Source organism: Podarcis filfolensis, assembly GCF_964270895.1.
Source record: "Podarcis filfolensis genome assembly, chromosome: 6".
In the NCBI taxonomy this organism is placed as follows: Eukaryota; Metazoa; Chordata; class Lepidosauria; order Squamata; family Lacertidae; genus Podarcis; species Podarcis filfolensis.
Window position 1 is genome coordinate 64,291,449 of NC_139609.1, and position 22,354 is coordinate 64,313,802.

A 22,354-nucleotide genomic window follows, 5' to 3' on the forward strand; every position below is an offset into this window, starting at 1 on the left:
CCTCTCTCCCAACGTCTTCCACTAAATTCATTTTATACTTTGAAATTCAGCGCTTTGCCTTTGTTCTCCTTTAAATTTGGCACAATATGCACGCACCCCTGATACTGTCCCGTGCTGAACCCCAACCCCAATTAAGCGCGGATGGGAGAGCAAACTTGATCGACCTCCAGCGACCCCCAAAATGCAGCTCCTCACCCAAAGGCAAGGAAGGAAATGCATCTCTTTCCTTGTAGCCTTGGAAGCGAAGGGACAACGCAGGCTCGCCACTTTTGCTCTCGAACAGCCTCGCGTCAGGCAGACAGTCACGCTTTCCTTACCTCTGCACCAGCATGCCAGAGAAAAGGCTCCACCTGTTGAATTTCCGCCTGCCACACCGCTGATGCTGAAGGTTTAACGACTCTTACCTGCCGCGGGAAGAAGCGCAGCGCCAGCCCCTACGCCCAGACGGAAGGGAGGAATCTAGTAAGGGGACCTCCCTAGATCCCTGGAGCCTAAGACGCTCCTCCAAAAAACGGAAGAATGCCCCTGCCGGCCTGTAGGGGTCGCTGCGGTCCTTCCGTGCGCCCGCCTCTGCGCGCCCAGCAGCCCCCGGAGGAGGCTGAGGCTCAGGCTGGCAGCGTGCGGAGCAAAGGCAGCCGGATGCCGTGGCGAGCGGAGCCTCCTGCAAAGGCTGCGCGCGCGTGCCGAGCGGCAGCAGGGAGACGCCGGGCAGCCCCGCCGGAGAGACTGGCCGAGGCGATGCCAGCCGGCTCCGGGCGCCAGAGCCGAGGAGGCGCGGGCACGAGGCACCGTTGCTGACTCGCAGCCGCGACGGAAGGATCCCGACGGCCCTCCCGGGGCGCAGCAAGCTGGGCAGAGCGAGAGGGGCGCCAGAGCCGAGGGGGCCCGCCGCCAGGACGCGCCGCCCACCGGTAAGGGAAGCACGTCGGGGATGGCTCGGCGCGGCCGCTTCGGAGGGGGGCGAGCGCGCCAAGTTTCCTCGCGGGCTCTACGGGGCAGCGAGCCGCCTCTGGGCTCCTCTCGCGCAAGTTTGGGGGCTTGGCGGTGGTCCTGCAGCCGGCTGGACGGCGAGAGCTGCGCCGCTCCGTCGCGCCTGCTTGTGCCTGGCCGGCTCACCGGGGACGCGGTGGCTTCGGCCAGCAGGCCGGTCAGGGTGCCTGCGTTGCGCGCTCTCGGGGTTGGAGCGACGGGCGAGCTAGTTTGGGAACTGAACTTCATCGTTCTCAGCGCCGAGCGCGTTGTCGAGATCGGATCTGGGATGGGGGTCCCTTCGCTCTCGCTTCAAGGGAAACTGGAGCGCCGGCAGTCAGAAGAATGAAACGGGGTCTGCTAAGCCAGGCTCCGCTTGTAAGGGACGGCGATCGGAGTTCGCGGCGGCTCCGATGCCGTCTGGGCAGGTCTGACGTGCACTCCATTTTGGCTGGGCTTTGGCAGTGCGCACGTTTGAAGACAACTGGCGTTCTTGAGAGGTGTGTGTGTGTGTGTGTGTGTGTGTGAGAGAGAGAGAGAGAGAGAGAGAGAGAGAATGATTTAAAGCTTTCCGAACACGGTGGAAAGCAAAACTCCGAGTACAAAACTAAATGGCACCGGCCACTAACAAGAAATCCAGGAATTCTAACAACAGCAATTGCTCCTAATACTCCTCGGTCAGCCCTACTGTTAATTCAGCAGTCTTCCATGCGTAGAATAGGAAAGCACAGTACGGGCGGGGTATCTGCAAGAGGCAGTGAATCTTTGGAGGTCTTCATACCTTCCCCAACAATGTTTGCAGGCGGATTTGTTGAGTTCTCGTTCTTAGCATGCAAAATCAGCACCTTGCTCTCCGCAGAGGTCGATCTCGGGCCCGCATAGAACATAGGAAAGAACATTCCTGCCCCACTTGTGTCCTGCCAGTCCCAGATTCCGTTGCTGACTTGCATTCCCCTTGCAGCCTCACCCTCGTGCGAGGGAGCTCCCTAGCTGGCTCACAGAAGCAATGGAGAAGCTCAGGAAGGGTAGGATGGAGGCTGTTGGCATCAACCACAGAATGGAGAGCACCTCCTGGGTCCCCTCAGGAGAAGTGTTTACCTACAAGGGGAGTTGCCCTGTCTCACCCCTGATTATTATTATTTTTTTGGGGGGTGTTGGATCAAGGTAATTTTTTCTGCAGTAAGAGTGGCATTTTGTTGCATCACTTTCAAGATAACCCTGATGTCACAGTAGGTGGCAGAGAAGCAGGCTGCTGCTGAGGGCTGCAGCACAGCCACATGGAGGGCACCCCCAGCTGGGGCCTCCCCATTTCCCCTGCTGCTACTTTCTCTCAGGGCCACCCAACCTGCAGGTTAAGACACCTGCTTCACTGGATGCTGTTGCAGGGCGAACCCTACTATTAGGCAGAGGGAGGCGGCTGCCTCAGGCAGCTGATTGTGGGTGTTGTGAAAGGGTAGCAGATTCGTAATTAGGCGTGTTGTTGCATTTGTAGTTCCAGGGAGGGGAAGAAGCAGCGTGTGCTGGATTTTCTGCCTCAGATGTCGAAACAGCTTGACTTGCATGGAGTGTTTCACTTGTGATCTGCCCAGGTGGCAAAATGTCTTGGGCTGGCCTTGGAAGCATAAACCAAAATAATTTTGTTTCTCAAATTACACTCAAGGCATCTGTCTAGAAATGCTTTCCCCCTTTATCCTATTATACACTTAAAGTCACCTGTTTACATGTAGGCCTGTTTTGGTTTGTGAGCATCTGATCCTACAGTACAGGTGAACTTAGGAGGTGCTGGACCACCCATGCTTGAGTGGGAGACCCCCATGAGCCTCATGGAAAGCCACTCTCAAGGAAGAGCAGGACATAAGTAAGATGATGATGATAACATAGGCCAACTCATGAAAATGTTGTGGCTTGTGTCTAGTGGAATGATGGTCTCCTCGCAACACATTGCATTCCTTGGAATGTGAGTTCTGATGTGCACCATCCAAATTCATATTCTTTTGAAAGCAATGCAGTGTTGATAGACATTCTGCACTGGGATGTATATTTGGAGGTGCATACTGTTACTACTAGTAATTCTAACAGTGGAGGAAAGTTGGATTCAGAGAATGTCTGCTTAAAGCTGTGTATTTTCCAAGACTTATCTCCTCCTTTAATCCTTTCTCTCTCCCTCCTTCCACCAATCATTTAAGCTGTATGGGAGCAGTCCTCCTTGCAGCTTAAAACACTGTCCATTGTCTGGCGACCTCTTCTCTTGACTAGCAGAAACTGCTGGTCAAGAGGACCTCAAGAGGGCCATACTGGCCAAGACTATGTGCCCAGTTAGCCTCAGCCAGCACAATTTCCCTGCAGCATTTTAATTGCATTCCCTCTCTTTTCCTTGCCTAATTTCATGGATGCATGAGAACACCTGGCTTAGCAAAGCAATTGGTACAAGTGGCAGGGGCTTGTCAAAAGTTCGCTGCTGCTCACAATTGACAGCAGCTTGTGGCTGCAGTGAGCTGGGCACAGAATGATACCCTGATATGTGCTTAAGGGCCACAGGTCTCTTCTGTGTGATTTCAGGAATTGCAGGTCCAATTCTGTGTGCACTTGTATCTGTATAAATGCAGAACATGTTTTAGTTTTTCTTTTCATGGGCAGTAGCAGATGAGCCTATGTTGATCTCTACATTTCCTTCCCCCATAAATAAATAATGCTGACACCTTTCCTTGATAGGAGGGTGACATCACGGGGTAGAGACATTTCTACCACTTTTTCCTGGAGAAAATATGATGTTTGGAAGGCTGCTGTAAATTCACCCCTTTGGCCTTGCAGGTAGCAGCAGAGCCCTGATGCCATCTTACTCAAAATCTTGGCTGTCTCAAATCAGGTAGTCTTACTGAAATGAGTGGCTTGTGGCCATCAGAGTTCAGAGTATCTACAAAATTCAGAAATCTTGAGTCGTCTCCTCCTTTTGGCCACTAATCTGTTACACAAATAGAAGAGCAAATATCTTCTTTACAACTGTTTAAAATTATACATGGTCTCAGGCATGCTGAAACCAGGATGTTATGAGGTCACCAGCTGCCCACAACCAGATGATAAATATATTCAGCTGCCAAAGACGGAACCATCACAAAATTGACTGAGGGCAACTTCATGGCCAGATTCCAAAGAAACGTGCTTGCCCCAAAATGGCTTCGCCGGTGGTTGAACCATAACACTCTCAAGCTCCTTTATCACATAGTGATGGCAGCAATGGATCTGTAAGATGAAAGAGAGAAAATGGTGGTGGTGATTTGTTAGCATCCTCTGCTCAAGGTTTTTTTTAAATGGAATCACCTGCAGCATAAGGAGGATACAATTGAGAACCAGGAGCTCACTAAATTTTGTAGTGTACAAAATTGAGAAACTGATTATTTTTCATAGCGACAATACCGTTTAAGGTGCCTGACCCTCCCACTTTTACCACAAAAGTGTGCTTCTGTAGATGGTATCCAATTCCTTCATCTCACCAGTGCACAGATTTCTGCTTGCGCAGTGGGGTCCCCCCCATCTCCTCCCCCTGTGTGCCCTGTTCCCTCTCTAAATCTGCTCTGAAGATTTCAGAGAACCCCCTGAACAGATGTAGGGGCCGGGTGGAGGGAGGAGGGTCTTGTGACCCAAGTGAAAATCCTTGCCTTGACAGGACAGTTACTTACTGCTGCAACTGGATACTGTATAAGCCTATATTTTTCTGTGGTTGTTTTCTATAAATTCCTATATACTACAGTGGTACCTTGGGTTACATACGCTTCAGGTTACAGACTCCGCTAACCCAGAAATAGTACCTCGGGTTAAGAACTTTGGTTCAGGATGAGAACAGAAATCGTACCTCGGCGGTGCGGCGGCAGCAGGAGGCCCCATTAGCTAAAGTGGTGCTTCAGGTTAAGAACAGTTTCAGGTTAAGAACGGACCTCCGGAACGAATTAAGTTCTTAACCCGAGGTACCACTGTATTGGAATGTGGGCTAGAAAGATGGAGATGGAGCGACTATGAACATAGCAATGAGTAGGATAGTTTCCAATTCTGAGGAGTAGAAGGGCTTTGGGAACTATGTTTGTTAAGCTGAAAACAGAACAAAATGAGTGAGCACTCTATACTGCAACATTTTGCTACAGTCCCACTTGTCTGTAACTATTTTAAGGCATGAGAACTTACAGACACAAATTTCCCTTTAAAAAATTGTTTGATTTTTTTAAGGCCAGGGGAGCTAGAAACTGACACTGGGTTTCTAGTGCTGCTGTCAGTATTTCCAGTATTCCATGAGTGGGAAGTGGTCCCAGTCCTTAGGCTCAACTCTCTGGCTCTCCCCTGGCTAAGGATGCCATGAGGCTATTGTGGACAGATGCTGATGGCAAAGGAAACTGTGGAGAGGGACGATGAAGCAAAATCATAGCATGTGCTGGGAGATGCGATGGTCTAATTTCTGTAAGCCTGTCTGCTCTTGTTTTTATTATGGAATATTCCTTGCAGAATGGCCCTGGAGCATGTGGTGTTTTCTGAGGCTCTGCTTTCTAGGCTGGATCTTTCCAGCAGCATTACAAAGAGACTCCCAGGTTCTCCACAGCTACCTGTATTTTGTGGAACTTGCTGCCACAGAATGGCACTGAGGTTTAGGATTCAGCTGTGGGTCCGAGTGGTCATCGGCTGGATAACCAGTATAGGAAAGCTCATATTTTAAATATATGAGCAACCTTGCATGCAGACAGCTGTGTGGAAAATCTACTTTGTCCTGAGTGTGGACATTAAGGAAATAATGGTGTGTTTGAGGTATCCCTAATGGTTCAGATTAGGGCTGCCAAACCCTGCCTCGTGGGTTCTGTAAATGGGTGTAGTTTCAGCTGCTGGAGTGGCTTGAGAGATTACTCTAAACCTCTTACTGACTAGAGCAGGCATGGGCAAACTCAGCCCTCCAGATGTTTTGGGACTACAATTCCCATCATCCTGTTAGCTTTGGATGATGGGAGTTGTAGTCCCAAAACATCTGGAGGGCCAAGTTTGCCCATGCCTGGACTAGAGGCTTTCCTCTCCTTCCCCCATGAAAACCCGGAAATTGGCTCTCGGGGTGACAGAAGAGCCCACAGAACAGATTGCTCCATCTGGCCAGGTGATGCATTTATGCAGGTGGAACATTTGTAATAGAGTGATGTCCACCAGTGCACTAAGTGTGAGAGCAGGGGTTGGAAACCTCAGGCCCTGGGGGCCAAATACCACTCACCAGACCTCTCTGTTTAGGCCCTCAGGTCTATCTCCAGGCCCCACCCCCTCTCAGAAGTCCCACCCACATGTACTTTTGCTGGGCTGAAATACGTCCCTTGAACTGTATTAATACCTCTTGCTTGCCTGAAAGGAGGAAGGAGAGGTGTGTATGTAAGACCTCTGCCTTTTGCATGGCTGAGATGTAACCTACCGTACAAAAGCAAGGATTACATCCATTGCTATGTCCATTTTCATGTCTGGACCCTTCCATCCTTTGTATTAGTTCCACAGAAAGTTATCCACAAGGAAATGTGGCCCCTACTTTTAAGGCATTTTGTTGAATGGCATTGTATGGTGGTTATTGTTCAAAAACATGTTAGTTGGTGTCTTATTGTTGGCAGTTTTGAGGGCCATTGATGGGAAAGTGCACCATTAAATAGAATAAATGAAGAAAGCATAATGAGGAAAACATGATGTACCAAAGTGGAGAATGGTGCAGAACTGGCACTTTTTTACTTTTGTCCAAATAATGATATAACTAGTCTTGGCATAATTACATTGGAGTCATAGTTAGTGATTCATAATTAGTAGATTCCATTAGAGAAGGTTTTTCCCCTAAATGTTACTGCTAGGTTTGGTATAAATCTAATGCTGGCATCATGTTTTGTGGAGTAGTGTTAAAGCCCATTATATGCCACTCATCCATTTATGTGGAAGTCCTTCCAGTTGTTCATCTGGAGTCCGTTTCTGCAAGGTGCCAGAAATGACAGAAATCATACTTGGAGATTTAGCTTGGATTGTGTAGACCACAGAATTTGAGAGGAGTTATTGTTGTTTAGTCATTTAGTCATGTTCGACTCTTCGTGACCCCCGGACCAGAGCACGCCAGGCACGCCTGTCTTCCACTGCCTCCCGCAGTTTGGTCAGACTCATGTTTGTAGCTTCGAGAACACTGTCCAACCATCTCGTCCTCTGTCGTCCCCTTCTCCTTGTGCCCTCCATCTTTCCCAGCATCAGGGTCTTTTCCAGGGAGTCTTCTCTTCTCATTAGGTGGCCAAAGTATTGGAGCCTCAGCTTCATGATCTGTCCTTCCAGTGAGCACTCAGGGCTGATTTCCCTAAGAATGGATAGGTTTGATCTTTTTGCAGTCCATGGGACTCTCAAGAATCAACTCCAGCACCATAACTCAAAAGCATTGAGAGTTGTTAGATGATCCCTATTCCCTTCGCAGAGGTACATTTCACAGAATTCCCTGGGAAGCATTGTAGCTCTGTGAGGGGACTAGGGGTCTCCTAACAACTCTTAGCACCCTTAACAAACTATAGTCCCTAGGATTGTTTGGTGGAAGCCATGAATGTTTAAATAGCTTTAAATGTGTAATGCAGATGGGCCTCATTTTCCTCAATATTCTGTGTCACTGAGTTCTTATGAGGTTGTTTTGAGGGTCCTCCCTTTAGTATCTCCCACTAACACATTCACAAACCTCAGGGTTACTTTGAGTCTGCTGGAACCTTTCTCTTGTGTGTGGGTGGTGCAGTTTTGGCTATATAAACACAAGCATGAGGCGACTTGAACTGAAATTAGAAGGAACTGTGATGAAGAACATAAGATGTGATACCTGGTTGCAGAGACCATTTGTGTGGCCCAGCAAAGCTGTTAACATAGGCTTGTTTGCAGCACACAGAACTGCACTTCCCTGAACCCTGAGCATAATTCAGTGTGATAGGTAAAGGTAAAGGGACCCCTGACCGGTAGGTCCAGTCGTGGCCGACTCTGGGGTTGCGGCGCTCATCTTGCTTTATTGGCCAAGGGAGCCAGCATACAGCTTCCGGGTCATGTGGTCAGCATGGCTAAGCCTCTTCTGGCGAACCAGAGCAGCGCACGGAAACGCTGTTTACCTTCCCGCCGGAGCAGTACCTATTTATCTATTTGCACTTTGATGTGCTTTTGAACTGCTAGGTTGGCAGGAGCTGGGACCGAGCAATGGGAGCTCACCCCGTCGTGGGGATTCGAACCACCGACCTTCTGATCGGCAAGCCCTAGGCTCAGTCCCTCATTTACATCACGTACTGCCCATCAAGTAGAGTCTTATACAGTCTGGTGGAAAGAGGAGGGTGTATGTTTTACAGCAGCTTTTTTCCATCAGTGGTGGAGGGATGACTTGTTTTTAATGTTCACTCTGGACCATATAACCTTTTAGAAATGAAATCAACACTTTAGTGCTGAGATCATAATTTTCCTTGACTCTTGGTGATTAGCCCCTGCTAACTCACTGTAGCAATTTATTTCTCGCAGTTCGACGCTGTGGGTCTTTTGAAAAAAAGGACCGCATTGAAAAATTAAATAAAATGCCTTAATGATGGTGGCACAATAGGGGCTGAGTGGACCAAGGCTAGAAAATGGAATTTTTTATTATTATTATTTTAAAAAGTGTGCTCTATCACTTAGTAATTATTAGCCTTTGCTGGAATGGGGGCACTAGATGTGGCTTCTCTTTTATCTTGATAATATAATCTCATCAGTGTCTGACAGCCTCGCTAGCAGCACCCCTGGGGTATTAAATGCTTGGGGGATGAACACATGAAAATCATAAAAGTAAGTTGGAAAGCTGTGAGGGATAGTGAACCCTAGAAGGCATTGTGCCTCTCTGTCTTTAATATTCCTGTCAGAGCCCCTTTTGGCAACTGAGCTGACAGGAGCCCGTAGTATCTTAACTGGCATTGTCACAAAACGCATTGTCTGGCTTGCAAGTCAAGGCTCCATGCCTGGCTTGCCTCATTTGCTGATTACAATAGAGCATTTTGGCAGTGGTCATGCAGGCTTGGGGCTTTGAAGATTTAGGGGGTGGGGAGAAGAGGGGGTGGGCCTGTCACTGCTCCTTCCTGTTTTGCTTTGGGCAAGGCATCTATTCCTATCTGGTTTGTAGGGAGTGAAAATTCCCCCAGCAGGGATCACGAGAAGCATTATGCACAGTTGTGTGTGGGAAGAAGGGAGGAGGTTTTTCCTTCCTTTTTTATATTTCTCAAAAATGGAATCTGTAACACAGGGGCCAAAGGTATCATGTTGATATTGTCTGAAGACACAAATGGTACGCTGATAGGCCAATTTTACTGTGTAGCTCAAGAAACGGGTCTCAGGCCACAGATCCTGGCTTACCTGTGGACACTGACAAATGGATTCTGCATAACTTGAGGCATCTGTTAGAGCCGGCGGTGCCATAATTCAAAAGATGACATCCCCACAGAAACAAGTAATGCAAATGGAGTGCAGCAGTATCATTAATAACAGGGCTGTATCTTCCAATGTACCTTGCATTGCTGTTTCCTATGTCCACAACTCCAGGTGATGGGAATTGTCTTTGAATCTGTTGTGGAACCAGTATGGACGGATCTTGGGAGTCCTAAATATGCTTCTCCAAGCCTCCCAACAGAAAGAACAGGGTCTAATATTTTTGCCATTGTTTCATGGGGCCCACATCACATGGGAAATGTGTGCAGAAATGTGAGCCAACATTCCCTCTGTATGTCTGGGACGCAGAGGACTGTCTTTGGAAAAATATTCAATGTAATGTATAATAATAATAGTCATGTGTATTTACATCCCACCTTTCTCCCAGAACTGGGACAAACCGGGACTCAAGGCAGCTCACAAAAATCAAAACAAACACAAATAGAACTCAGAAAGCTAAAAGCCTATAAAAGATAATGGTAAAAAAAATTAAAGTATACATGTGTCAAATTCAGATATCCAAGAATCCCTTGCCAAACTAATTAGTGAAAACTGGCTTTTATGATGTGTTCTGCTGCTTTTCTTTTTTTACATTATCTGCTCTGTATTCAACCTTTGTGCTGCTCTTGTGTTTTGTAACTTAGATTATATTTTGCTTATATATTTGATTTTATGTTGAGGAAGAATAACAATAAAATAAAATGCTCAAAGCCAGCTGCAGGTAAAGCCAAGAGGACACAAGGCACAAAAACATGCAGTAATTGGTAGGATAAGGGAAGTTGGGAGGAGGTTATTTCCACTGAGCTTGAGATTAGCCTAGGACCACTGTGCAAGCCTCCAGGACTTCTCTTGCACTTCTCTTGCTCTTCTCTTGCCTCAAACAGGTGCTCTGGTTAGCAAATGTGAAAATGGAACAAAGATTGTTGCAGTCAAGTTGAAACCCCCTTCTGATCTATCAGCCGATTTCAGTTGAAGGTCTGCCTGGCCCTTCATTACAGGAAGGTGGTGATAAGGCTCCTCCTCCACCTCCTCCTTCTTCATATTAGTTTAAGTACTGCCTGTTGATTAACCCAATTTAAACACATCTTGCAGTCTTGTGGCTGGAGCAATAGGTCTTCCTTTCAGAAGGAATCTCTTGCTCCTGCCACATGGCTGTACCAGATGAATTTAAAATCCCTGAGTATGGTCACCATGCTAGGTAATGAGGCTCAACATTCAGAATGGGGAGTGTCTTTAGCATATATTATTTTCCATGTATTTGGAAGGAAGGGGGTTGAGATTAAGAGTGGAGGGTCAAAGAGTTGTGGCTGATGATGGTAAGATGCTTTCAGGGTGCAGGACAGCACGTGGTGTAAGCTGCCTCGTTGCTCTGTTCTTGCAACCTGGCTATCCCTGTGAGAGAACTGAATTGGCTGCTCTATATGCAGATGCTGCTGCTCAAGTAATTCATTCATGTGATAAGCATTTCTCTGACTTGCTCAAGGACAGAGACTCACATTTCAATTGCCTGGAGGATCTGCGAACATCTGGCTGTTATTGACTGACCTTCAGCAGATGGATGAGGCACCCAAGCAGGGAAAGGTTGGGAGTCCCTTATGAACTGTCTGCTGTTGTACCTCTTGGGGCTCAGAATAAGGAGGCAGGCTCCTTACTAGAGATGCTTTGAAAAGTGTGCCATATATATAATTTTCTGGCTACATTCTGGTATGAGGGGAAGAGAAGAAAGCAACACTCTGTGCATCTAGGCAGGTCCACTTCTCTTCTGTCTGATAGCAGAGGACTCTGATTGCCACAGCCACATTGCCATGCTATAAGAACATATACTGTAGTTTCTGTGTCCCTTCTGCATCTCAGCAACAATAAATGGCATATTCATGTATTTTGTTTTGGAACTGGCGTTTCTCTTCCAGATGCTCTCAGTCTCTTTTCTCTTGGGCCAGCTTGGTATGTAGGCAGGACACTACAGTGTGCAAGAAGATGTGGCTCTGTTCTGCCTTCAGCACCACTGGCTGTGGACAGCTGCCTGACTTCAAGTCCTATTGTAGAAGCAGGAGTGCCCCTAGCTCAGGCATGGCCAAACTTGGCCCTCCAGCTATTTTGGGACTACAGATCCCATCATCCCTGACCACTGGTCCTGTTAGCTAGGAATGATGGGAGTTGTAGTCCCAAAACAGCTGGAGGGCCAAGTTTGGCCATGCCTATCCCTAGCTGGTCTGATGCATTGTTACTACTTTTGCATTTACCATGTCAAATTGTGAGGGTCTTTCCAAATTATTGTTTCCCCTTCCCAGTACTCTTACAATTATACTGGCTCTAATGCTAATTCAGGCCTATTGTGGGTGGGATAGATGGTTAATCCATAGGTAGAGGAAGCGATTCAGCAAGGGCAAGCAGACTTTAAAGAACCATACCATTTTCTTTTCATGGAGATATAGGGAACAAGATTCACTTATGAGGTTGAGCATTCTTCTTCTTCTTCTTCTTCTTCTTCTTCTTCTTCTTCTTCTTCTTCTTCTTCTTCAAAAGAGCTAGTGACTGTTTCTATGCTTGAGTGCTAGTACCATCTTCTTGCTCTTCCTTTCAGAGAAGGGATGGGTGGACACCAAGTTTTAAGGATCTACTTTTTCTTTTTAACCAGACCCCTGAATTTTACCAACCAGAACCTAGTGCAAAACAGGGGTGGGCTAAAAAATAGAGAAGAGGGTGCCTCTGGGCACATGCTCAGCTCAGAAATTTTGCAGTCAGTTCCAGAACCAAGCCCAGAAGTCCCTTTCATGGAAATCCACTCCATTTCTTTCTTTTTTTTAAATATTCTTTTTCAGCCACCTAATTTTGGGGACAAACTTTTTAGTTGTTGCTATTGTTAGACAATTGGCAGCTGATCTGCTGCAACTCACTCAGAGATATACTAGTAGATCTCAATTTACCTTCTGTCCATCCCAGTTTTAGAAGATGGGTCTCTTCCCCCTCCTCCCAATACCTGAGCTTGCTATCAATTTTTGATACCCATTCCTTGATACTTTCACCATCCCTCTCAAGCAGGCATGCTGTTTTTTGGTTGTGGAGAGCCCCTTTCACTCGGAGTACAATGTCTTCTTCCTGTGGCCTGCAGGCATCTAGGAGCTCTGATGGGAAGCTGATAAATCAGCTGTAACATCCCTCTTATAATGCTGAACTGTGGACGACCTTGACAGAGACAGGCATCTGATGGCAGGTTGGTAAGTGCAGCTGACAAGATGTTTAATCCTGCAGAAATAGTGCTATGGAGAAGAGGCTCTTGTGACACTTCGTTCCCCTGCCTTGGTGGATAAAATTGCTCGCAGAGGTCAGGAGGTGGTGCTTCGTGAAAAAAACAACTGGGATGCCTGAAAGTAGTTTGGCCACTTCCTCATTACTCTCTCTATCCTAATTGCATTTCAATAGTGCTGATCATGAATGCACAATGACTTCTTCACCCTTTTCACAATGGTGTTTATGTGTGAAATAGATTGTTACACAGACAGGCTTAGATCCCTATATATATTCCATCCAGGCCTGTTTGTCACAGGAGAGATTGGAGATGCATATGGAGTAAATGTTTTGCGAGGGGCTCCCTAGTGAGTGGGTCAATTCCTTCCCAGCCACCCACAGGTCAAAGAAAGCGAATAATGAATTCTCTGCCTCCCCAGAACTGACTTTTCAATAAAGTCTTTTCCCTGCCGGGACATCTTTTGTTCATTACCTTTCTCTCTCAGAGAGAGCAGGAGTAGGGTGGGGAGAGAGAGATCCTTTTTCTGTGAGTTTCTCTTGTTCTAATTCTCTTTTCCTAAATCTTTTCTATTTCTATTTTTTCCATCAATGATTCAGTGATACTTGGGGGTGGGGGAGAGACTGAGCAAAGGAAATAGGACATAAGGAGAAAAAGGGAATCTTGACAGGAATCCCACTGAAGTTAGATACCAGTGTATATCTACTTTTTTGCTTTTTGCCTTCCACAATCATTTTCAGATTTGGGGGATTCAGACACTCCTGGAATGTGCATGTATATTTATTTTATAGACTTTTTCAAAGTTGGTCCTTGTATAACCAAATCTCACATGTGTGTTTGGAGAGTGGAGTAAGAGTGGTAAGAATATCTGGGGAGGCATTGGTTGAAGTTCCCATGCATTCACAAAATCCACTGTGTCTTTGAGCCAATCACTATTGGGATACCTGACAGTGTTCTTGTCAGGATAAAGTGGATTATTATTATTATTATTATTATTATTATTATTATTATTATTTCATTTATACACTGCCTCATTGCCAAGGTGGTTTCAAAATGGTTTGCAAGTGTAAAACCAATTACAGAAGCGCACATAATTAAAATGCATAATAAGACACTTTCATCAAAACATTAAAATAAGCACCTGCAATTAAAATGTACAATGAAACAATCCCACTCAAACAGCACAACAATCAGAAACCGTTTAAACAACCATAAAAACAGGAGTTTCAAGTCAGGAGATCAGGGGAATGCTAACAGGTGTGTCTTCAAGAACTGACAGAATGTCAATATCAATGGGCCTTTTATATTTCAGTAGGGAGAGCATTCCACAACACTGGTGTCACCAGTGAAAAGTCCTGCCTCTTTGTCAGCGAAAGCCAACAATCATCAGGTCATGGCAAAATGACGTGTTGGGTTTCATTTGTTTATCTTAATACCCTTGCTGTGGGTTGAAGGGGAAGACACCCTACCTCTCTGGAATAAAAGCGGGGGGGGGGGGACCCGACACAACAGTTTCTGACTCTTCCAATGCATGCTTGGGGCCAAGTGTGGGTCATGACTTCAGTTGAGTTCTCTGAATTCAGAATTGGGGTAATGGGGCTTAACAGTGGTTGACTGGAAAGGTGTGAGGGACCATGGTGGTTTGAGTGTCAGACTTGGATCAAGAAGACTTGGGTTCAAATGTGAGCTCTGCCATAACACTGATTGGGCTAGCCAGGTTAGGCAGTGAGGATAAAGTAGCAGTAACCCCCATGTATGCCATCCTCAGCTTCCCTCAACGTCAGGATTGTTCTTTGATGAATAAGCAGCTGGAAGGATTATTATTTAAGGGCAGCTAACCAATGCAAATGTGTTAATATCCTATTTCACATGCACTGGGGATTAAATCTGGCATTGAAAATCTATTTGGGAGCCGAGTCCTGGTGATTCAATCAAGCCTGGAGGAAAAGCTGCGTGGGGATTTCAAGTGACTTGACTGCAGCTTTCTTTGGACTTTGATGAATTGCAAATGGTTGGTACAAAAAAGCAAGGTAGTGGCTCTAGTTTGCTATTCCAGACTGTCCCCAGCTTTGGGCAGCTTTGTCCCCAGCCTGGCTCAAGTCTTGCTGCTCTCCAGTGTCACAGATGATTCTTTACAGCCAGGTAGCTCCCAATTTATGTGGGGATTACATTCTGAGGCACCGCACATTTCCGTGAAATTGTGTATATTTGAAAACACTATTGGGAAAGCCTGCAAGCACCCTCTAAACTTCTGGAAACCCTTGAAAAACACCAGCAGCACATACTAGATGCCAAACTCTACTGCAATTGCTCCATCCATACCTCCTTGCCCAAACTCCCAACTCTCCACAGGCCTCAAGAGTCAGTACAAAGGCTCCTGGGATTGCTAAGTACTGTTTTCACACATTTCCTGCCCTTTCTGGACTCTTTTAGGGCTGTTTTTGCCAGTCACTTTCAGTTTTGGTACAATGTGTGCGTAAATTAGAGAAAGAAGCACAGGCTTTGCTTTGAAATGTAATGAGCCCTTCCTGAGCAGTGGTCTTTCCCTGCTGCTTCCACCGAGAAATCTTCCTGGCTCAGCTGCCTCCCCTCTACAGCTCAAACCAAGTCTCTCTTTAAAAACAAAAAAGCGCAGAACCCCTTTCATGGTGCATGTTTGCCCCAAACCAGCCCCCGCCTCATCTCTAGAACCCCACATGCACATCTCTAGGTGGACCTAGCATGGGTTGCTCCCCGGTTTCAGAGATGCTCTTGAAAATGGGTTATCTGAGGGGAAGCTCTTGTGATAAGCATTCAAGCTACAATTCTCTTTAGCTTGTCATTTGAACCTCCTGCAAAGATTGCAGTCTCTGTACATTGTAAAAAGAAGACCAGGAATCCCCAGAGGCTGGGATAATATGGAACATGCCACGCTGGAGTAAGGAATGCAGAAAAGAACATAAAGGGCTTTTTAAAAAGAAAGCCAGATCCCTTTGTCATCAGTTAAATACATCAAGCAAGAGGGGTTGGTTTTCTCTTTTGCTTTTTTTGGGGGGGGGTGTATGTAACTTGCTTCATTGTGTTATCATATGCAACTAAACTTCAGAAATATGGAGCCAATAGAATTTAATATGAGGTCTTCTTAACATGAGGAAATTCTCTAAAGTACAGAATCTTTATTGCATTGGGGAAAGAGCTGCTTGAGATAAATATGGGTTTTTAATACATATGTGGAGAAAACAAAACTTGGGGATGGGCTATAGCTCTGTTGTAGAGCATGTTCTTTGCATGCAGGAGTTCCCAAATTCAGTGCCTGCCATCTTCCAAGTAGGGCTAGAAAGGAAAACGTACCTGAAACCCAGGAAAGATGCTTCCACTCAGCATAGACAATACAGTGGTACCTCGGGTTACATACGCTTCAGGTTACATACGCTTCAGGTTACAGACTCCGCTAACCCAGAAATAGTGCTTCAGGTTAAGAACTTTGCTTCAGGATGAGAACAGAAATCGTGCTCCAGCGGCGCGGCAGCAGCAGGAGGCCCCATTAGCTAAAGTTGTGCTTTAGGTTAAGAACAGTTTCAGGTTAAGTACAGACCTCCAGAACGAATTAAGTACTTAACCCGAGGTACCACTGTATACAGTACTGTTTACTCACTTTCCCACTGCTGGCCTTTGAAACTGAGAACACATTATCATTATTATTATTGAGTTTAATAGATAACAAAACATTCTTATATATGCTATTTCAAAAAAGGATTACAAATAAAAATCAGTTCGTATACAAAACATTTCACCACACATTCTTACATGAATACGTATGACTTCCCGCCACCCCCCAATGTATTCACATTTTCTATTATACAGTTATACAAATAGCTATTGCTTTATTCTAGTTATAATATCTTGTAATTTCTTACTACTTACAAAACCTTTTGCTTTGGTTTTATAGTTCATATATACAGAAATAATTCAAATGCTGTCATTGACGCCACACCACTATTGTATTTCATTAAATATTTCTTAAACATGTCCCATTTTTGAATAAAATTTTGATTTATATTGCCTCTCAGCCTGTTTGCCACTTGAGCCATTTCGGTGAACTCTACCAACTTATTTAGCCACTCTGTTTTTGTAGGAACCCTCTCCCCCTTCCAGTTCTGTTCAGTTAGGATTCTTACAGCAGCAGTTGTATACAAAAAAATTCTTTTACGTTTCTTGCTATCTCTCTATTTACTGTTCCAAGTATAAGAAGGCCTCAGGTTTTTTGGGAAATGTTACTTTTATAATTTTTTCCAGTTCATCATATATAACATTCCAAAACTCTTTTATTTTTGGACATGCCCACCACATGTGGAACATATTTCCTTCAGATACTCCACACCACCATCATTTGTTCGAACTGTTTTTGTACATCTTAGATAACTTTGACGGCGTCAGGTACCCATCTAAACTGCATCTTCATGAGAACACATGTTAGTCACAATCCAGATCTGTCCTGTGGTTTCTTGAGAAATACTCCTGTTGGAAACTCTGTTTCCCTTTGAACCAGTTTCCATCCAATTGGAAAACATTAGCCACATACTCACTTGGCAGTGGAAGCTGAGGTGTGTACAGTTGAGACAGCCATTGCACACATGGAGAGGACAGGCCATGTGCATGGAACAGCTGTATGGGTTGGAGTCTGATGAGGTTGCAGAGGTGGAGAACCAAATCAAGTAATGTACATCAAGGGAAGACATTCCTGCCCCTTCTGTGATGTGTACAGCAGCGTGGAATTGTAACCTGAAAAGCAGCAGGGCGTGTGTGGAAGCAATAATGCTGCATTTCAAGCCACTAATGCATACATACTCTCCCTCCCTCTCTCCTCTACCTCCCCTCTCAACCATATTCTGCAAGGCAGCTCACAATTTACTTTATGATATACAGTGGTACCTCGGGTTAAGTACTTAATTCGTTCCGGAGGTCCATACTTAACCTGAAACTGTTCTTAACCTGAAGCACCACTTTAGCTAATGGGGCCTCCTGCTGCTGCCGCGCCGCCGGAGCACAATTTCTGTTCTCATCCTGAAGCAAAGTTCTTAACCCGGGGTAATATTTCTGGGTTAGCGGAGTCTGTAACCTGAAGCGTATGTAACCTGAAGCGTATGCAACCCGAAGTACCAGTGTATTGTTTTTCAACAATTTTTTTTTCTTAAAGCCAAAACAAACCAACAATGGCTACTGTCTTAATCTCCTGAAAGGACATCATCACATGCCTGGGCAAAAAGCCCCAAAACCTGTATGTTTCTCTAGCCTGAAAGGCATCAAATTCTATGTCAGTCCAATAGATATGGGGAGGCAGTAATTCTACACATGTTGGACTGCAGAATGAGGCTTTCACAGTTGCGGTTGTCTTCTTCCCGGGGCTGAACTGCACTGAGAAGCATGTCCAGGTCCATCCTTGCTCTCTTTTTGCCAGCAAGTGAGTTTAAAGCTGGACTGGGGAGGAATTCAGGAAGGTTTTTCAGCATAATGCTGTTAAATAGCTTAAGTTGAGCTTGATTTTAAATGGAGATTTTATTGCTGCTGGTTTGCTAAACAGCCACTGGTTGGTTTGTTTTTTAAAGAATGCATTGCGTTAAACAGATGCATCTCCTCCCCTTTTGCTTCGCTGTACATTGCTTCGGGTGTTTTCCAGAGAAGGAGCTAATGCCTTTTTATGAATAAAAATAAATGCCGAGAGAGTATGAATCTTAACCTTTCAGTGGAAATGGGGTACTTTGTAGCAGGGAACGGAAATTGGTTCTGTGAGTTTTGTTTGCTGCCATAATGCCTTTTGGCAACAAGAGCTCTTGGCTGCTAAAGATGGGCAAGCCTAATCGGCCTAACAGTATAATATCTTTTATGAACACAATGGTATTGGGGTGGGTGGGAACTGGCCTTGCTACAGTAGGAAACTGTGAGGTTTATTGCATGTTTGACCTTTTCAGAACCATGTTAAAAGTGTGCTTAGTCACTTGAGTGTTTAGACAGCCGCCAGAGGCCCTGTTTCTTTCCCCCCAGTCTTCCCCCCAAAAGTGGGGCAGACCTTGTTAGTGGTTATGCCCCAGCAACTGCCTCCTTTTTAAGGCTTTCCAGTGGAGGGGAAAGTTGCTATTTTAGAATTATCATTATCATTATTATTTCCCGCCCATTTGGCTGGTCTTTTCCCCAGTCACTCTGGGCAGCTTACAGTGCTTCTGTCGTCAAATTTCCCATTATTTGCTGGTCATAGTTTTTACGATGCTATATGGGTGAGTTATGTTCTTTGTTGTCATGTTAAAATTATTTGTTTGTTTATATTTTTTAAGGAGAAAATCTTACGACCTTCACATTTTTATTTATGTTTCTCTTATTTAACAAAATTTATACTTGATGGTAAGAACCTCTTAAGTGGTTTACAAAAATATAAAATAAAGCATTTTAAAAATAAAATAAAAATAAAAACAGTTAAAGAGGGTATCTAAAAATCTTCAAAAGATGATAAATGTCAAAAAAAGCTAAAAAAAAATAAGCATGTAACTTCTACATGTCTGGATAGGCGTGCCTAAACTAAAATGTTTTTAGCAGGTGGTGAAAAGAGTACAGCGAAGGCACCTGCCTGATGTCAATAGACAAGGAATTCCAAAGTGTAAATGTTGCCACGCTAAGCAGTTTCTTACAAGTGCAGAACGAATGTCCAGTTCCACAGATTGAAGCAGTCAAGTGGGCACACCTGGGTAAGGGGCTCCTGCAAGTAATTGTGCTTGGGATTTTCAATTTGTTTTTGCCACTTTGAGCATTTTCTATAGAAATATGGGAGAATTATGTTTTCGGTAAATGGAAAAGAGAGCCCACAGCCCACAATGAGGGTGATGCTGGAGATTTATTTTTTTAAAAAACCCCCAGCTAAAACAACTTCATGGAATTAAGGGGTCATACTTCTTTTATCTGTCAAAAAGGTGCCTCTGGCTTAGTGCAGAACAGAGTGTTCAGCCTCCGAGAAGAAATAGGAAAAGTCCATAAAGAATTCCACATCTCAACCTTCGCCATCATCCTTCCCTCTGATGTTTTGCATAACATGGATTGGACATCTAGCTGTTTTTCTTTTTGTAAGGATTTGAAGACTTGTCACCCTCCATCCTTAAACATGCTCTTCCTGCCTTTACTCCCCGACAGGTCATGGAATGCAGTGCATATGAAGGTTTTGATGAACTCAGGATAGGGCGAGCCATCAGGTAGATGACACTAAGGAAGTCCCAGTAGGTTGAGGCACAAGGACCTAGGGAACGTATGCAGATTATTGGTTGTTTTTTAACCTGAGGGGGACAGCAGAATCAGGCAATCACCTAGTTTTCACATCACGGTAAACCATAGCTAGTTGATTATTGTGATTCTGCTGGTATCACTGACTTTGCTTTGGGGTGTGTGGAAGGAACACACCACAATCCCTGGTTTGGCGTTCTTGTTGTTACCTTCATTACCTGCCCTTCACCAGCACGGACTTTAGTGCGAATTTCTCCAAATAAACATTTTTTTGTATGCAGTTTCCCCAAGCAATGTCCCCTAATATAATGCATTATTTAATGTTATTTTCACTAATGCATACTTTGCTGTGCAGCGTTTTTGTATACCTTACTTGGCTGGAGACCTGCACTGCAAAATTCAGAAAAGTGTGACTTTCAAAGAGTGGCTGTGTTTCAGTTTGCCTGTTGTTTCAAAAAGTGTGACTTCTGTAGGTTTGCCTTTAAATGCAGACTGAACCTCATTTCTTGCCCAGCCTTTCTTGGGAAGCCTGGGCTTGTGTTATCTTATCTGAGGCATATGGCTTGTTGCCATCCGAGCCATTGGAGCATTCCCTTGTCCCTCTGTCTGCCCTAGAAATAACTCTCAGTGCCATTCTCCAAGCTTGACTGCTTTTTAAAAATAGCATTTGTTATCCCTCACTGGGGATCTTCTTTCCCCTGGTGAATCTCAGGGCGATCTTATTTGAGATGACCTTGGGGCAGGTAAAAAAAAATAATTGGGTGATTCGGAGGGAATAAGCAGGGTGGCGTGGTTGACTTTCATTAGGATCCCCCAGATTCCAGAGTCTGAGTTGCCTTTTCTTTGACACTTTCCAGAGTCACCTAGTATGCATCCCTCATTCATTAATATTTGCTGGGCGTGGTGTATATTCCCATGCTTCCACAGTACTGTAATAAAATCATCATCTGGGAAGCAAGCAAGGTCTGTTCAGAGTGGCTCACAGTGTACATTACATTTACCACTGCAAATTACCCACACCATCACTTAGCTCTGCTTGAATCATTTATTAAGTTAGGGTGCTCTGTAGCAATGCCTGGATGCTGGAAAGGATAATGAACCCTCCAGTGGTGAGAGCGCCTGGGGGTGCAGTGTGGGGAAACTATCCAGACCTTACAGGCTAAATGGAGATCCCTTTGGGACAGGATGCACTTTTTGCTTAAGGGTCTGTGTCACTCCGATCTCATTTCATCTCTCTGCAGGCATAAAGGGGTGTAAATGACACTGACACTTGCTCTAAGCCTCTTTACACTGACAATCCAATGCAAAGCAGCCTTTGTGTAACCGAGATCTCATCGGCACTCTGTGTATGTGTTTTTTCTTTCCAGAGGATCAATTAACCTGCATTAGTTAATGCAGTTTCACCCTCCCTCCTCTTCTTCTGGCTTTTCCTTGGAGCCTTCTCCGCACATCACATATTTATGATGCACCCACAAATGTGGTAATGCAAGCGCACACAGATTAATGATGGGTGACCTACCCACCACACAGTTCAGAATTGGCCTTGGCGAAATGAGTGATTTCCCTCGCCCCGAGAAAGTAAACAAAACCCCTTCATTATTTCTTGACCCTACTTCTGAATTCAAAACTGCATCGTGCTCCCTATGACATCAGGAGCACAACAGGACCCAGACACCTCTCCAGCCCAATCCTCCAGGTCTGAATTCAGAAGAACCCAGGGTCAATTTGTTATTGAATTGAGGCTGTTCAGACTTCAAGAGTTGGTTATTCCGAACTTCCCAAGTTTGGAATCTACTCTCATCACTTACAGAAAAACGCGCTGTAAGATTATGACAAATGCATGTTCAGGTTGGTTGTTAGTATTCAGCTGTCTTGAGAGACAATGGAGTGTGCCTCTGAGGGGGAAGCCAAACCACTGTTTTAGCAGCACCCAAGTTGTAGCATCACCAAAGTCTCCCCGGGGCAAATACCTGGGCAGTATGTATGGTGGTCCTGGGCTGCCTAGACAACACAACGCTGATGTGCTAGAGTGGCAAGAAAGGCTGCATGGCCACATTTCTGTTCTAACCTATTCGCTGTGTGGAGGATCCTCACATAATTTAGAACCCTGAGCACTCAAGAGTTCCAACTCCATGGGAAGCCCCCACTTACAGAGAAGATACAGATATATCTAAATAGATAGGTGTAGATATTGGGCTCAACACAGCAGTGGAAGAATAATAGGAGTAGAAGGAATGTGGGGTTTTGGGGCCAAACACATGGCTCCACAGCCCCATTCACTTTTCTTGCCCTCTATGTGCAAGTAAAAAGTAAGCAAAGGACCCCTGGGCAGTTAAGTCCAGTGAAAGGGTTACGTCCAGTGAAATGGGATGCGGCACTCATCTCACTTTCAGGCTGAGGGGGCCGGTGTTTGTCCACAGACAGCTTTCTGGGTCATGTGGCCAGCATGAC

At 45.2% G+C, this 22,354-nt stretch overlaps 1 protein-coding gene across 2 annotated transcripts in view; it reads left to right on the forward strand.

Annotated features, from left to right (window-relative positions):
* The first annotated feature begins 646 nt into the window (after positions 1-646).
* TAFA3 (TAFA chemokine like family member 3) overlaps positions 647-22,354 on the forward strand; it is a 95,478-nt gene continuing 73,770 nt past the window's right edge. The window contains exon 1 of one of the 2 annotated variants that reach the window (XM_083617652.1): positions 647-911. The gene's annotated coding sequence lies outside the window, so the exon portion shown is untranslated. Of the gene's footprint in view, positions 912-1,378; positions 1,398-22,354 lie in introns of those variants that run through there. The other variant, XM_083617653.1, reaches the window with a different exon arrangement.